Below are 12,697 nucleotides of genomic sequence, written 5' to 3' on the forward strand. Positions count from 1 at the left end.
CCTTTGAGTGGTGTTGGCTGTTGATAGGATGCCTCCCTTTGCACGGTGGTGTTGGCTGTTGATAGGATGCTCTCCCTTTGCACGGTGGTGTTGGCTGTTGATAGGATGCTCTCCCTTTGCACGGTGGTGTTGGCTGTTGATAGGATGCTCTCCCTTTGCACAGTGGTGTTGGCTGTTGATAGGATGCCCTCCCTTTGCACAGTGGTGTTGGCTGTTTTGATAGGATGCCCTCCCTTTGCACAGTGGTGTTGGCTGTTGATAGGATGCCCTCCCTTTGCACAGTGGTGTTGGCTGTTTTGATAGGATGCTCTCCCTTTGCACAGTGGTGTTGGCTGTTTGATAGGATGCTCTCCCTTTGCACAGTGGTCTGTTGATAGGATGCTCTCCCTTTGCACAACAATGAGGCCTGATGTTTGGAGGATCTCTTCCCTCTGCGCAGTGGTGTTGGCTGTTGATAGGGTCCCTTTGCACATGTCCTGGTAATTCTAACCAAAAGGAAGAGAGACTGTAGATTCTTCAAACAACAACTTTAAGGTTTGCAAATCTGGAGCAGTTAACCATCACCCAATGGTGCAGAGTTAAGGACCCAACGAACAGAAGTACAACCTCCTTATCTACTGCACAGTTAGCAGATGTGTGGAAACAAAAGGTGGGTACATAGTGCAATCAAAGTTTCGTAACTATCTGCTGACACCGGGTATAGTCTGAATGATTTAGATCATGACACTGCTAATCATGCTATTCTCTGTTCTCCTCAGTAGGTTTCCATTGGGATCCTGTAGATACTGAGTAACAGGATGTGTCACATTCTGTGGCTTCACCCAGTCTTATGACTAGAACAGACCAGGGCGGTCTGTATCAGTCGAGTTCTTAATACAGAATAGATAGCCTAGTTTGTAATTTTCCACCACACACACACCAATGAGGCTTGATGTTAGGGGGATCTCCCTCTGCACAGTAATGTTGAGAAGAGCGCCACATTCTGCGCAGCGATGATGCCTGCTAGAATATTGAGGATCTGGCACTCCGCCTCTGTTTTGGAAAAAAGCTGAGGGATAGGCCTGGAGAAATGTAACCACTCAAATGTATAGCCGGAGCTATGGGGGCAGGGACTGACCTTCCATATCAAAATTACACTTAACAATGTTTTGATGCTTTGCAGTATTTGTTTACAAACAATGGTGTAAAACAAGCTTATATTTTGGACTCTGAGGGTATGACTAATGGTGTGTGTATATAAACACTTCATTGCTGATTCAATGGCCAAGTTGGAAGCACAGAATCGCCTAGAATGTCATTGTATGCTGTAGCGTTAAGGTTTTCCTTCACTGGAACCAAGGGACTGAGTCCTAACCATGAAAAACAGCTGGCACTATGCATTGGTGCAGGTAGCTTTCTCCTGGTATCCGCCAAACCCAGATTTGTCTGTCGGACTGCCAGATGGTGAAGTGTGATTCATCACTCCAGATAACGCATTTCCACTGTGCCAGAGTCCAATGGCGGCGAGCGTTACACAACCCCAGTCGCCGCTTGGAGATGTTAAGCTTGTGTACGGCTGTTTGGCCATAAAAACCCTTTATTTTAAGCTCCCCACTAACAGTTCTGGTGCTGACGTTGCTTTGAGGTAGACTGGAATTCGGTAGTGAGTGTTGCAACCAAGGACAGGCGAGTTTTACGCACTACGTGCTTCATTACTCAGCAGTCCCTTTCTGTGAGCTTGTGTGGCCTACCATGTTGCGGCTGAACAGTTGTTGTTCCTTGATGTTTCCACTTCACAATAACAGCAGATCTAGCAGGGCAGAAATTTGACACACGGACTTGTTGGAAAGGTGGTATCCTACGACACTGCCACGTTGAAAGTCACTGAGCTCTTCAGTAAGGTAATTTTACTGCCAATGCTTGTCTATGGAGATTGCATGGCTGTGTGCTCGATTTTATACACCTGTCAATAATGGGTGTGGCTGAAATAGCCAAATCCACTAATTTGAAGGATCCACACACACACGTATATAGTACCAGTCAAGTTTGGACACACCTACACATTCCAGAGTCTTTATTTTTAATATTTTCTACATTGTAGAATAAGACATCAACTATGAAATAAAACATATGGAACCATGTAGTAACCAAAAATGTTAAACAAATCAAAATATATTTTATAATTGAGATTCTTCAAAGTAGCCACCCTTTGCCTTGATGATAGCTTTGCACACTCTTGGCATTCTCAACTCTATTTCCAAACGCCTGAAGGTACCACGTTCATCTGTACAAACAATAGTAAGTATAAACACCATGGGACCACGCAGCCGTCATACCGCTCAGGAAGGAGACACGTTCTGTCTCCTAGAGATGAACGTACTTTGGTGTGAAAGGTGCAAATCAATCCCAGAACAGCAAAGGACCTTGTGAAGATGCTGGAGGAAACAAACGGGTACAAAAGTATCTATATCCACAGTAAAAACGAGTCCTATATCGACTAAACCTGAAAGGCCGCTCAGCAAGGAAGAAGCCACTGCTCCAGAACCGCCATATAAAAAGCCAGACTACGGTTTGTAACTGCACATGGGGATAAAGACTTTTGTACTTTTTGGAGAAATGTCCTCTTGAACTATTTGGCCATAATGACCATCGTTATGTTTGGAGGAAAAGGGGGATCTTGCAAGCCGAAGAACACCACCCCAACCGTGAAGCACAGGGGTGACAGCATCATGTTGTGGGGGTGCTTTGCTGCAGGAGGGACTGGTGCACTTCACAAAATAGATGGCATCATGAGCTGGACAATAATGTGGATATATTTAACGAGGCAAGTCAGTTAAGAACAAATTCTTATACTCTGATGGCCTAGGAACAGTGTGTTAACTGCCTTGTTCAGGGGCAGGATGACATTTGTACCTTGTCAGCTCGGGGATTCGATCTTGCAACCTTTCTGTTTCTAGTCCAAGTCTAACGCAGGGTAGCCATGATATTTCCAGGGTAGCCTAGAAGTTTCCACACACTTTAGTGTACAATTCGAAATACATTAACTCAGTTTTTCACAATTCCTGACATTTAATCCTAGGTCAATTAGTATCACCACTTAATTTTAAGAATGTGAAATGTCAGAATAATAGAGAATCATCAGCGGGACAATTTCTTTTATTTTTCTTGAGCGAATGGTCAGGGGGCTGCAACAATGTCACATTTGGAGACTGCAAATTGACTGCAAGAAGCCCAAACAGATGTAATATTAGACAAACAATTTCAAACCTTACATTTGTATATGATTGTACAAAACATTAGGAAACACTGCTCTTTCCATGACACTGACCAGGTGATTGCTATGATCCCTTATTGATGTTACCTGTTAAATCCACTTCAAGATTAAAGGGAGGAGACGGGTTAAATAAGGATTTTTAAGCCTCGAGACAACATTAAGAACACCTTCCTAAAATTCCACAGGAATGTTGGCCCATGTTAAATCTTTTGTCTGTCAATTATCAAGGTTTAAAAATCTATTTAATCTGTCTACTTCATTCATCTCCACTGATTTGAAGTGGATTTAGCTATTGACATCAATAACGGATCATAGCATTCACCTGGTTAGTCGATCGTGGAAAGAGCAGGTGTTCATGTTTTTGCAAACTCAGTTGAACAACACAGCAGGATGTTTTGTTATTTCTGTTTAACTAAAAATCGCCAACGACGTTAGCTCCCTCTTAAAGGGTATGTGGAAAGAATGTTCGTTTTCCCCAGTTTGTGGGCGTGTTCGAGGGAAATTTATTTTTATGAATATCAACTCCAAGTATCAAAACGGAACACAGCTACTGACGTTCGTGTAACTATGCATTTGTTTCCATCCAATTGGCAACAGAATTTCATGCGAATATAAAATCAATACACACATTTTCCTAGCAGACTTTTCATTTGCAGATACAAGGCTGTGCGTGATAATGTAATGGACAAAATACCTTTTGCGGTTAAATTCCCACGTACCAAATGAAAATACAAGGTTAAATGGGTTTCCATCGCATTTAACACTGATTGTTTTTTTTGCTCGTATTGGTACGTGCGAGTGCACGTATAGCCTAATGACATGGACAAAAGAGCAAGATTATTTGTAAAACGGCTACCAATCATCGATGATCATGTCACCAGAATAAGACCCTCGACACAAAGATACCACCTTATCTAGTGTGTTTTGTTTACATTTAGAAAATTTACCGTAAATATTGTAACGAACCTGGGTTTATAAACGCAGATATCGACTCTGCCGCTTGAGCACGCTTTTGCTGGACTTCGGGCTAGAAGGTCGAGGGTTCGAGACCTGCTGTTTCATTACAATATGTTTCCATCAGGCCTATCATAAAAAACAAATATTCGACATGTGTTTTACTCGCATACACAAGTTGGATGGAAACCTGGTTAGACACAATCATTTGGTCAGTCAATGCCTCACAATCCAGTGAACAGGGTTTATGAATGTTTCATATCTTTCCAGTTCTTCAGGATGAATTGAGATTGATTGTAAACTACTGCACCACTGAAATAGCCTGTGACAAAAACAGTGCTCTGTCCACCACTGGAGGTCACTGTTGACTAAAGTTTAAACTCTGCCTCTTGAGGGAGAACCGATCGGAAGAGGCGAAGCGAGAGGTTTTACTCTTGCCAAAAATCTGTCCAAAATAAATCCTATGGGTTTATTTTGGACCTAAACTTGTCGTCTGCCTTCCCGCCTTTGGGATGAATCCCATTGATAGGGCGGAGACATGAGCATCTCGTCATGATATACAGATCTGTTCTGCATGTTAATCTGGAGCAGTGATAGAATACAACCAGGAGTGGTTGTCAAGCAATTTCTTAAGTCACTATTACTTTGCTACCTTGTGAAAACTCATCTTTTTGGATTTTAATGAATAGTTTATTAAATCGTCCCGTGTACAGGTTAAAGTGAAATGGACAAATGAGATTGCTTGGTGTGTTTGTCTCTTGGTGTGTTTTTGCCATTTCTAATTATATTAAAGGCCCATTGCACTCAATCCTTTTTTTGCTGTGTTTTGTATCATATTGTACAATAGTTGACACTAACACTGAAATTTTTTAAAATTGTTATTTCTTGATAGTTGCTGGCTGAAAATACCATCTACACAGCAATGTTATAGTAAAACTGAAACCAAAACTAATTATGAAAACAATTTTGTAAACAAATAAAATAATGAACAAACCTGTTTTGAAAAAAGAAAGCTATACTGTAACTGTTCATCTAACTGAAACTAACTAAAATAAAATTTAAAAAATGTTTTTTTACTTCGGGCAAAAATCGAATGGGTTTTTCAATGAAGATTTCAAGCTTTTTGGGGGTGTTCAACTACTGAAGTTAGTAGAGAAATGCAGCCTAATGTTTCGAATGAACTGATACAAGTGGAAGCATGTGCCATTCCGGTAACTTTGAACTATTTTATATCCGTGTTGTGCCTGTTGTTCAGACATCAACCCTCTCATTGGCTAGAATATCCCCGCTGGATCCCACCTCACAGCTTTTGCAAACATTTATTCCCATTGTTAGAGCGGTCCGTCCAGTATATAGATATTTGACAAGTATCACTAGCTATTTAATTACTTTACTTTTCCAGAAGGAACTTCAGTTGTTAGCTATCCTGTTCTGTAAGTTATCACTAGCAAGCAAGGAAAATTTGGCTAGGTAGCTAACTTACATTTTTCATACATGTACATTGGATTGGTGTAAACATACGCAATCTCAGGTTTCCTGGCTTCCACCTTGTTTTTTTCACCAGTCTCAGCACTATTCGTTTTAAATCCAAGTCACATTGAGATTGACTTAATTTACTTTAAACCTAATCTATGACCTTACAAATCACCGTATGTATTACTGCCTCCCAGCAAATGCTTTCTGTCAACACAAAATAATAAAGTGAAATAACTAAATTGTACAACTAATCTAAATAAAAACTAGCAAATCATTGTAATGAAACGAAATAAAAACTAAAAACACTTCACCTTAACCAGCAGTATTCATCTAGAAATTACGTGGCCACCTATTCTCACCATAGATCCAAAACCACATACTGATGGCACACCATTCCAGGATTAAGCCTCCATCTAGGACTATAATCTCCAACTGGATAATCTTCACAGAATATTTTTTTTTTTTACCTTTATTTAACCAGGCAAGTCAGTTAAGAACAAATTCTTATTTTCAATGACGGCCTAGGAACAGTGGGTTAACTGGCTGTTCAGGGGCAGAACAACAGATTTGTACCTTGTCAGCTCGGGGGTTTGAACTCGCAACCTTCCGGCTACTAGTCCAACGCTCTAACCACTAGGCTACCCTGCAGAATGCCTTAACCATAGAAATAGAATGGGTGTCCTCATTCAAATCAATGATGGAAAAATGGATGGAATGGCGGCCGTTGTGAGACTACCCATAGGAGCAAAGCAGGAAGTGTACCCATCAATCTGTGCTGTGATTTTTTTTTTTTGAATCAACTCAACTGACATTACAAAAACATAGTCAATTAGCATATTTTGAATTATACACTACCATGGAAATTATTGCAACACAATACCAGGCAGCCATTGCGAGTGTACTCATGAGTTTACCAGTCAAATTGCCAGGGTTAGAGGTTCCAAGTCTGTTCTATTCATTATATTTCTATGGCCTTAACTACCAGTCATTACCTATTAGCATAACTCCCATTTGTGTATGGAGCGCTTGGTAAGCCCTCAGACAGACATGCCAGATCATCACAATTCCCTTCGACCTCCTACTGCTCTATGGAACACGTTTCACTGGATCAAAACACTGATACAGTGCATTTGGAAAGTATTCAGAGGCCTTGACTTTTTCCACATTTTATTACGTTACAGCCTTACTCTAAAGTCTATTACATTTTTCCCCTCAATCTACACACACACACAATACCCCATAATGACAAAGCGAAAAGTTTTTTAAATCTTTACAAATTCATTTTTTTTAAATGTAAAAACATTAAAACGTATTTACATAAGTATTCAGACTTTACCACGAGACTCAAAATTGAGCTCAGGTGCATCCTGTTTCCATTGATCAACATTGATGTTTCTACAACTTGATTGGAGTCCACCTGTGGTAAATTCAATTGATTGGACATGATTTGGAAAAGCACACACATGTCAAAATAAGGTCCCACAGTTGACAGTGTATGTCAGAGCAAAAACCATGAGGTCGAAGGAATTAGAGTCAAAAGGTCCGTAAAGCTCCAAGACAGGATTGTGTCGAGGCAAAGAACTGAGGAAGGGTCCCAAAACATTTCTGCAGCATTGAAGGTCCCCAAGAATGCAGTGACCTCCATCATTCTTAAATGGAAGAAGTTTGGAACCACCAAGAGTCTTCATAGAGCTGGCCTCCCAGCCAAACTTAGCAATCGAGGGAGAAGGCCTTGGTCAGGGAGATGACCAAGAACAGAGTTTTAGAGTTCCTCTGTGGTGATAGGAGAACCTTCCAGAAGGACAGCCAATGTCTGCAGCACTCCACCAATCATGCCTTAATGGTAGAGTGGCCAGACAGAAGCCGCTTCTCAGTAAAAGGCACATGACAGTCCACTTGAAGTTTGCCAAAAGGCACCTAAAGGACTCTCAGACCATGAGAAACAATATTATCTGGTCTGATGAAGCCAAGATTGAACTCTTTGGCCTGAATGTCAAGCGTCAGGTCTTGAGGACACCTGGCACCATCCCTACGGTGAAGCACGGTGGTTGCAGCATCATGCTTTGGGAATGTTTTTCAGCTGCAGGGACTGGGAGACTAGTTAGGATCGAGGGAAAGATGTTCAGAGAAACTTGACGAAAACCTGCACCAGAGCGCTCAAGACTTCAGACGGGGGTGAAGATTCACCTTCCAACAGGACAACAACCCTAAGCACACAGCCAAGACAACGCAGGAGTGGCTTCGGGACAAATTTTAGCCCGGACTTGAACCCAATCGAACATCTCTGGAGAGACCTGAAAGTAGCGGTGCAGCAACACTCCCCATCAAACCTGACAGAGCTTGAGAGGATCTGCAGAGAATAATTGGAGAAACTCCCCAAATACAGGTGTGCCAAGCTTGTAGGCTGTAATCACTGCCAAAGGTGCTTCAACAAAGTAAAGTGTCTGAATACTTATGTAATATCAGTTTGTTTTTTGTGTAAATCTGCTAAGACTTCTAAAAACCTGTTTTTGCTTTGTCATTATGGGGTATTGTGTGTAGATTGAGGGGAAAAATATTCAATTTTAGGATAAGGCTGTAATGTAACTGTGGAAAAAGTCAAGGGGTCTGAATACTTTCCGAATGCACAGAATGTACTCTCGCTCTGGGTTAAAATGCTATTTCAAATATCTCAATTACTTCCACATACATTCGAAGTAAGAATTCAAATATTTTATTTGGGAATACTCATTTTTAGACTGAAATACACTCCCATGCATTTAACCCAGGTGTTTGACAATAGTATTTTCATATACAATTTGGCAGACCAATTGGTTTTTACGTATAATATAAGTACTTGTTTTGGGCGGTCTATTTGAAAATACTTCGTATTTTAAATATCATATATTCAAGTACTTAATTCAGGTATTTCTGGAGCAGTGGATGATTGTGGGAGCAGGCACAGATTTTTGTAGCTTCATTTCAGACGAGTGGCTAATCACTAAATTACTAATTGCCCCTTTACAGTCTTTAAGTGGGAGGTGAAGAAATCAATTTTTACACCATGTCTCTTCACTACAGAGGTAATATACAGAGAATATAACCTACAGACATGGAGCACACAAACCCTACCCACTAAATACCTGTCCCTCTATGTCCCTCTTCTCACTCACTGCTACTCTTCATGAGTTTCTGATGTGTAGACTATTTTCATCAATGACAAAGCCCCGACAGAGCTCATCAATCAGTGTTCAGAGTCAATGGGCTTAAATGAAGTTGCTAGACGGGCAATCCGATATATTGATTTCTCACACACACACACACACACACACACACACACACACACACACTGCTATAATATAACATGGTGGTAAAAAGGAGGAAGATCTCATGGATGATGTTGACAGTATAATGTTGTCAGACATCATAAAGCTGCTTATGATGTCTGTGTTTATTATTAATAATGCCGTTTATTGCCATCTGTGTGGTGCTACTGTTGAGTTCTGTAGGATTAGCCTAATGCGTTTCTGATTAGTGTCGCGTTGAAGGCCAGGTCACAGGCTGGCCCACTGCTCTCCACAGGTCAGCACAACCATTTGATTGGCTAGGAAGATTGCATCTGGAGTCGCCATGGTGATGGTGCCAAGCTCGGTGACCATACAGTAGGAGCCATATTACATCACCCTGGCAACCACAATTGAGTGGCAAGGCAGCACACCTTGGGACCTTGGTGTGTGTGTGTGTGTGACAGAGGGCAGACCTATTAAATTTGATGTTAAATGCATTTGAGCTATACAAATATACAGTACTGTATATACAGACAGCAACTGCATAAAATCTCAACTTACTCTCGCACATACACACTGTCACACACATGGCGAGCAGTCTGAAGAGATAAGAGACTCTTTGAAGGTGGAAATGAGTTTTGGTGCCTGACTGCTCCTGTCTCTCAGGTCATGTGACTAAATCCTCCCGTCATACTAACATGGACAGATAAGACACCTAGCAATCTGCTGTTAAGACTGTGTGGGTGGGTGTGTACGTATGTATTCATGCGTGCATATGTGCATGTGTAGAGCTTATTTGTATAGTGAAGGTCTCTGGTGGCTGTGAGTGGTAATTGGTGGCAGATAAACAGTCGTTTGGAGCGGTGTGTGAATTCACTAATCGGAGAGGGATTTACAATGTGTAGTTTAAAGCTCTTGAGTTCCCTGAGAGATTTGCCATAGCCATTAGCTGCTGTTCTGAGTCTGTGCCTTGACTGTGTGAGTGTACGTGTGCAACTGTGTGTGTGTTCATCTGTGTGTGTTTTCCTAGCTTGGCTCTCCTCCAATCTTTGAGAGCTAATTGGAACTAGAATAACATTCCTCAAAGGCCATTCATTTAGTAAGAGGTAATGACTGAGCGTGTGAGAAGCAGAAGAGCCCTAACGATCGGCGCTAACACTGTTTTACTCTGATTTTAACGAGGGGTAATCACTAGGCTGGAGAGTGAGAGGAATAAAAGTGGGGGAAAAGACAAGGAAGCGGAAGCAATTATCTCTTTGTGATTATTCCTTCTTTCAGTGACGAGTAACAGGCATGTTTCTGCCACTCTGGGCCTGTTAGAAACGCACAGTAGCAGCTTTAATTTATTACTGTAGAACACCATAGTACTATATTGAAGTACCGCCGCTATCCTCCAGGTACCGCCGCTATCCTCCAGGTACCGCCGCTATCCTCCAGGTACCGCCGCTATCCTCCAGGTACCGCCGCTATCCTCCAGGTATCCTCCCGCCGCTATACTCCTATACTCCAGGTACCGCCGCTATACTCCAGGTACCGCTATACTCCAGGTACCGCCGCTATACTCCAGGTACCAGGTACCCGCTATACTCCAGGTACCGCCGCTATACTCCAGGTACCGCCGCTATCCTCCAGGTACCGCCGCTATCCTCCAGGTACCGCCGCTATCCTCCAGGTACCGCCTCTATCCTCCAGGTACCGCCGCTATCCTCCAGGTACCGCCTCTATCCTCCAGGTACCGCCGCTATACTCCAGGTACCGCCGCTATCCTCCAGGTACCGCCGCTATCCTCCAGGTACCGCCGCTATCCTCCAGGTACCGCCGCTATACTCCAGGTAACGCCGCTATACTACAGACACTGATACTATGCCAGCACCATACCACCCTGCACACCACTGCTGTCTTGCTTCTGAAGCAAAGCAGGGTTGGTCCTGGTCAGTTCCTGGATGGGAGACCAGATGCTGCTGGAAGTGGTGGAGGAGGGCCAGGAGGCGGCACTCTTTCTTCTGGTCTAACAAAAAAAAAACAATGCCCCAGGGCAGTGATTGGCACCCGACACTGCCCTGTGTAGGGTGCCATCTTTTGAATGGGACGTTAAACGGGTGTCCTGACTCTCTGCCGTCATTAAAGATCCCATGGCACTTATCGTAAGAGTAGGGGTGTTAACCCCGGTGTCCTGGTTAAATTCCCAATCTGGCCCTCAAACCATCACGGTCACCTAATAATCCCCAGTTTACAATTGGCTCATTCATCCCCCTCCTCTCCCCTGTAACTATTCCCCAGGTCGTTGCTGCAAATGAGAACGTGTTCTCAGTCAACTTACCTGGTAAAATAACAGATAAATAAAACTATACTCCAGACACTGGCATACTGATACAATTATTTTAGTACTATCATTATATTACTGGCGCTGGAGATGGCTGCTGTTTTGCGGGTTCCTAACCAATTATGTTATTGTGTGTGTTTTTTTCGCGTTGTATTAACTTATTTTGTACATACATTTTCTCTCACCGTCTCTTATGACCGAAAAGAGCATCTGGATATCAGAACAGCGATTACTCACCTCGTACTGGACAAATATTCTTTCTTTCACGAGTTGGACACGAAGAATTTACTTCAAACACCGGGCAAGGTCCAAATCCCTGTAATTTGCATGAAGAAGAGACGGAGAGATAGGGGACGCAGGTCAGGGTGCCTTGTAAGAATTTGTTGATGAGTGGGTAACCTGCCTCTATCGTCAGCCCTATTAGCCTAATCGTACTACACCGGCTCCGATGCTCGTCGGATGTGGCAGGGTTTGCAAACTATTACAGACTACAAAGGGAAGCACAGCTGTGAGCTGCCCAATGACATGAGCCTACCAGACGAGGTAAATGACTTCTATGCACACTTCGAGGCAAGCAACACAGAAGCATGCATGAGAGCACCATCTGTAGCCGATGTGAATAAGACCTTTTAATTAAACAGGTCAACATTCATAAGCCAGACAGATTACCAGGACGTGTTCTCCGAGCATGCGCTAACCAACTGGCAAGTGTCTTCCGACATTCTCAACCTGTCCCTGACCGAGTTTGTAATACCTATATGTTTCAAGCAGACCAGCATAGTCCCTAGCCCAAGAACACCAAAGTAACCTGCCTAAATGACTACCGACCCATAGCACACACATCTGTAGCCATGAAGTGCTTTAAAAGGCTGGTAATTGCTCACATCAACACCATTATCCCAGAAACCCTAGACCCACTCCAATTTGCAATACTGCCCCAACAGATCCACAGATGACGCCATCTCTATTGCACTCCACACTGCCCTTTCCCACCTGGACAAAAGGAACACCTATGTGAGAATGCTATTCATTGACTACAGCTCAGCGTTCAACACCATAGTGCCCTCAAAGCTCATCACTAAGCTTTGGACCCTGGGACTAAACACCTCCCTCTGGATCCTGGACTTCCTGACGGGCCGCCCCCATGTGGAAGGGTATGTAACAACACACCTGCCACGCTGATCCTCAACACAGGGGGCCCCTCAAGAGTGTGTGCTAAGTCCCCTCTTGTACTCCCTGTTCACCCATGACTGCATGGCCAAGCACGTCTCCAACACCATCATTCAGTTTGCCGACGACAACAGTGGTAGGCCTGATCACCGACAATGATGAGACAGCCTATAGGGAGGTCAGAGACCTGGCAGTGGTGCCAGGATAACAATCTCTCCCTCAACATGATCAAGACAAAGGAGATGATTGTGGACT

The sequence above is a fragment of the Oncorhynchus masou genome, chromosome 1, assembly GCF_036934945.1.
Source record: "Oncorhynchus masou masou isolate Uvic2021 chromosome 1, UVic_Omas_1.1, whole genome shotgun sequence".
Lineage (NCBI taxonomy): Eukaryota > Metazoa > Chordata > Actinopteri > Salmoniformes > Salmonidae > Oncorhynchus > Oncorhynchus masou.